The sequence below is a fragment of the Mustela nigripes genome, chromosome 4 (genome assembly GCF_022355385.1).
Source record: "Mustela nigripes isolate SB6536 chromosome 4, MUSNIG.SB6536, whole genome shotgun sequence".
Lineage (NCBI taxonomy): Eukaryota > Metazoa > Chordata > Mammalia > Carnivora > Mustelidae > Mustela > Mustela nigripes.
Window position 1 is genome coordinate 123,932,932 of NC_081560.1, and position 5,714 is coordinate 123,938,645.

A 5,714-nucleotide genomic window follows, 5' to 3' on the forward strand; every position below is an offset into this window, starting at 1 on the left:
CACTCTCTCTGCCTGCCTCTCTGCCTACTTGGGATCTCTGTCTGTCAAATAAATAAATAAAATCTTAAAAAAAAAAAAAAGAGTCCGTTTCTTGGTTTGCCTCTCTCTCTTTTTTCCCACCATTGCTCCTTTATTTTGTTTCTTAAATTGCACATATGAATGAAGTTATATGGTATTTCTCTTTCTCTGACTTATTTCACTTAGCATAATACTCTCTAGTTTCATCCAAGTTATTGCAATGGCAAGATTTCTCCTTTTTATGGCTACTTAATGTTCCAATCCATTCCATATATATATATATATATATATATATATATATATATATATATATATATCACATTCTTCTTTATCCATTCATCTGTTGGTAGATGCTTGGGTTATTTCCATGATTTGGCTATTGTTGATAATGGTGCTATAAACATCAGAGTGCATATGTCCCTTTGAATCAGTATTTTTTTAATTCTTTGGGTAAATAGTAGTGCAAATGCTGAATCTTGAGTAATTCTATTTTTAACTTTTGGAGGAAACTCCATACTATTTTCCACAGTTACTGTAGCAGTTTGCATCCCCATAAACAGTGCAAGAGGGCTCCCCTTTCTCCACATCCTCACTAACACCTGTTGTTTGTTGTTGATTGTAGCCCTTCTGACAGGTGTGAGGTGATATTTCACTATAATTTTGATTTGTACTTCCCTGACAATATAGAGTATTTTTTGTGTTTGTTGCCCATCTGGATGTCTTCTTTGGAAAAATCCCTATTCATGTCTTCTGTCCATTTTTAATTGGATTATTCATTTTGTGAGTATTGAGTTCTTTATATATTTTTATACTAATCCTTTATTCACATATGTCATTTGCAAATATTTTCTCCTATTTGCATAGGTTGTCTTTAAGTTTTGCTGATTGTTTCCTTTGCTGTGCGAAAGCTATTTAGTTTTTGGTTTTGTTTCCCTAACTTCAGGAGATATATCTAGAAAAAAATTATTACAGCCGACGTCAAAGAGGTTACTGCATGTGCTTTCCTCTAGCATTTCTATGGTTTCCTGTCTCACATGAAGGCTTTGATCCATTTTGAATTTAGTTTTGTGTGTGGTGCAGGAAATGGTCCAGTTTCATCCTGATGCATGTAACCATCCGGTTTGTCCAACACCATTTGTCGAAGAGACTGTATTTTTCCCATTGCCCATTCTTTCCTGCTTTGTTGAAGATTAGTTGACCATATTATCATGGGTTCTTTCTGGGGGTTTTATTCTGTTCTAGTGATTTCTGTGTCTATTTTTGTTAAAGTACCATACTATTTTTGATCACTAAAGCTTTGTAATAGAGTTTGAAGTCTAGAATGTGATGCCGCCAGCTTTGCTTTTCTTTTTCAATATTGCCTTGGATATTTGGGTTCTTTCCTGGTTCCATATAAATTTTAGGATTGTTTGTTCTAGCTCTATGAAAACTGCCATTGGCATTTTGATGGGGATTGCATTCAATCTGTAGATTCCTTTGGGTAATATAGACATTTTAACAATATTTGTTCTTCTAATCCATGAGCATAGAATGTCTTTCCATTTCTTCATGGTATCTTCAGTTTCTTTCATCAGTGTCTTACAGTTTTCAGAGTACAAGTCTTTCACCTCTTTGGTCAGGTTTATTCCTACGTATCTTATTGTTCTTGATGCAGTTGTGAATTGGAGTGATTCCTTATCTCTTTTTACTGCTTCATTACTGATGCATAGAAATGCAATGGATTTCTATACAATGATTTTGTATCCTGCAACTTGACTGAATTCATATATCAGTTCTAGCAATTTTTGGGTGGAGTCTATCAGGTTTTCTATATAAATATCATGTCATCTGCAAATAATGAATGTTTTACTTCTTCCTTACTGATTTGAATGCCTTTTATTTACAGAAAACTTCATGAATTTACATATCATCCTTGCTAAGGGGACATGTTACCTCTGTTATTTTTCCAATTTTAATATATGTACTGCCAAAGTGAGCACTATTTTCATGTGATTTTGGTAACTAGTGTCTTTCAAGGAATTTATCAATTTTATATAAAAAAAAGTTTTCAAATGTACTGATATGTTTTTCATATTATTCTCTTACCTTTTTAATATTGGTATATTTTCTAGTGGTGTCACCTTGTTCATTCCTGATATTGGTTAAGTTTGTTTTCTCTATTTTCCTGATCAAAGTGCCTAGAGATTTATCAGTTTTATGTATCTTCTCAAACACCCAGCATTTAGTTTCACTAATTTTCTCTATTATTTTCCTGTCATATTTAACCGTTTGCACTTTGATCTTCATTATTTCTACTTATCTTGCCCTCAATTTTCTCATCCTTTTCTAGTTCCTTAGAGGAGGAATCTAGTATCATTGATTGGAGACCCTTCTTTTCTAGAATTAACATTTAGCACTAACATTTGCCCCCCAAAATCACTCTAGCAGCATCACACACGTTTTGAAATGCCACATTTTCATTTTCACTAAGTTCAAATATGTTTTTAACTCAATCTTGGAATTTTTTCGGTGAACAATGAATTATCTGGAATTGTCTTATTTAAATTTCCAAATTTGGGAGCTTTGCCAGAGGTTTTTCTGTTACTGGTTTCTAATTCAGTTCTACTATTTAATGGAAGGATACTTTCTATGGTCTTAAATCTTTTCCATTTTATGGAAGCCAGTTTAAGGACACAGAATATGATCTATCTTGATAAATGTTCTATGTGTACTTGGAATACAGTAATAATAAGGGTTTTAATGTGATTGATAATTCTATCATCTGTGTCAGGTCTGTGTCAGCTTTGATCGACTAACTTTCTCTTTTTATGGTTTTACTCTCCACCTTCCTAGCAGCTGAGTAATTTTTAATAGGACACCAGGCACTGGGAATTTACCTTATTCATTGCTGAATATTTTTGAAAGATAGTCACAGTCTTTGTTTTAGACGTAATTACACTAGTCTGCCTTTGGAGTCTTACTTCTAAGACTTGTAGGCAAGGCTGGACTTGTTTCCTGTCTAGGGCTAATCAGTCCCCTTTCCCAAGGCAAGACCCTTCTTTACACTCTAACCAAGAGGTTTTCCAGACTAAGTGTTGGGAATAGGCCCTATTCGAAGTCCTGCATCTCTGGGGGTTTATATCTTTATTCCTTTTTGGTGGTTCTTTCCCCCACCTTGAGTGTTCATCAATACTTACCTAAACACTTGAGGGGGTTTCTGAAGATATCTGGAAGTCTATATACTGCTTTCTCCCCTCAGTTACTTAGCTGTACAAACTCTGGTTTCCTTGTCCCCTGCCACCACCACCCCCCTGGGCTCCTGGTTCCCATTTCTCCACCCAAGGAGTTCACCTGGATTTGCCTGGGTCCCTCCTCCCATTGCCTGGGCCTGGAAACACTCATTTGTCCCTGAAGCCGCTGGAAGTGATAAAGCTCACCTCATTTGCATATCTCAGCTCTCCAGAAACACCGTGGCCTGTTACCTGGTAGATAGTGTCTTGGGAAACGTCTGTTCATTGGCCTTGCACAGTTTTTCACCAACCCAGTAAATTCAGCCCCTGATATTGTGTGTTGTCCAAAAGGGGGAAGTCATACATCTTATGTCAATGCTGTGTTGCTGTGATAAACCTTGGAAATGATTCCATCTGAAGGGTGAAAACATTGAGAGAAACTTCACTTTAAAAATAGTTTGTATAGCAGCTTCCCCTAACCTACTGTTATCACTAAGGGGTAGGAAGAGGGAACTAATCTAATGAGTTAGTATTTTTCTATTTCCTACACTCACCTGTAGTTAATCTTGCAATGTGTATAAAAGAAATCATGTATTTTACAATTGTTATACAATTAGATTCATTTCTTTTTTGAAATCTTATTTATTTGACAGAGAGAGCACAAGCAGGCAGAGAGGCAGGCAGAGGCGCAGGGGTGGAGGGAAGCAGGCCCCCCACTGTGCAGAGAGCCTGATTCGGGGCTCGATCCCAGGACCCTGAGATAATGACCTGAGGTAAAGGCAGAGGTTTAACCCACTGAGCCACCAGGAGCCCCAAGATTCATTCTTGATGATATGTCAAATTACAAAAATCTTGTTTGTGTGTTTCCTACCTGAGCACCTTTTTATAAAGCCTGAATACTCCTCTGTAAAAAGCAATTATTGTATGTTAATTGTATCAGTTAAATAAAGTATAATTATCTATTTTTAATTCAGATAATTTATATTAAAATGTTATATGGATAATGCTTTTTAATTGTTTATTGACTTTTTGTCTATGTGTGTTATTGTTTGAACAATTACTAATATTCAAATGTGGGTAAATATATTTTAATACGCCAAATGAATTTAGACATTAAAACTATTAAAAATAATCCAATTACTTCCTTTAGGAATTTAAACAGCCACATCCAAATAAATAAAATCCATCCCTTTCTCAAGTTGCAGGGGTTGCAAATCTTCACTATTGCATCTTACTGGATATGGTGCATGCTCTTCCGAGAAGGTCAGTACAATTTTTGGTGACATGCAATAACCAACCAGAGGAAAAGAGAAACATTGCTGTTCCTTAAGGTTTTGTTGCTATTGTTGCTTTTTTTCTTACTTATATTCCATAAGACTCAGTCAAATAGCTGTCTCAGCTAAAAAGTGAAACATACAAGTGCCTTGAACTTCAGTAAGAAAACTGAGATCCCACTGTGCACTTGACCCTCTTACTTTCCCCTACCTGAGAGGTGAGTAGGTCATCTCTAAGAGCTACAAAGAACCATCAGGACTATTAATGAGCTTTAATGGAGGGGAACATCACATAAACAAAGGTCTATATTGTCTGATTGTGGAGATAAATTAAAGATGAAAAATTATATTAAGTTCCTTGCATCTCAATGTAGACTTCCATTGCTTTGACTAACAACTTAAGTAAATATTGAAGCCTGGTGTTAGTTAATAACTTGGAATACTATTTGCCTACTGAATACTCATAACTTGAATTTAAAGCATCTAAAACTCTTTTATTTTTTAAAAGTTTATTTATTTGTTTGCTTGTTTGTTTGTTTTAGAGACCCTAAGTAGAGGGGGGGCAGAGGCAGAGGGAGAAGCAGGTTCCTGGCTGAGCAGGGAGCCCAAGGTGGGGCTTGATCCCAGGACCCTGAGATCCTGACCTGAGCTAAAGGAAGATGCCAACTGACTGAAGCACCCAGGCATCCCAAGCATTTACAACTCTTTAGTTCTTGAATATCAAGGTAACAAGACTCTTAAAAATAATAATAATTAAAAAAAAAAAAAAACAGAAACAGAAACAAAACAAAAAACAAAAACAAAAAAACTTTGGCATTAAAAAATTAAACAGAAATATATATTTGTGAATATACTGTCAATTCTTAGAGGTCAGACCTTCACTGTATTTGTTCCTTTCTTACATGTAGACCCTTTTGAGTTTTATGCTACTATTAAGTCAAAAAATATATAAGGTTGTTTAAAAAGGCTTTCCTGAAAAGAAAATAATTTTGAATCACAAGAACACTATAGTTAATACATTCATTCAAAAACTGTTTTTTGAAGTTTTATATGTCACATATTACATTTTGAATAATTCCACTATTTCTTATGAATAGTTTAACATGCCACCTAAGATGTTTATCTAGAAGTATCCCAAAACTACTATATAGAACTATTTCCACCTCTCTTTATATACACTTTTTATTATCTTTAGCAAAAATATCTAACATCT

The 5,714-nt window shown here is 35.0% G+C and overlaps 1 non-coding gene across 1 annotated transcript; it reads right to left on the minus strand.

Moving 5' to 3' along the window:
* Positions 1-1,893: 1,893 nt before the first annotated feature.
* On the minus strand, positions 1,894-1,997 carry LOC132017052 (U6 spliceosomal RNA). Its single transcript, XR_009404133.1, has one exon. It is a non-coding gene; the product is annotated as a U6 spliceosomal RNA (small nuclear RNA).
* Between the last annotated feature and the right edge of the window lie 3,717 nt (positions 1,998-5,714).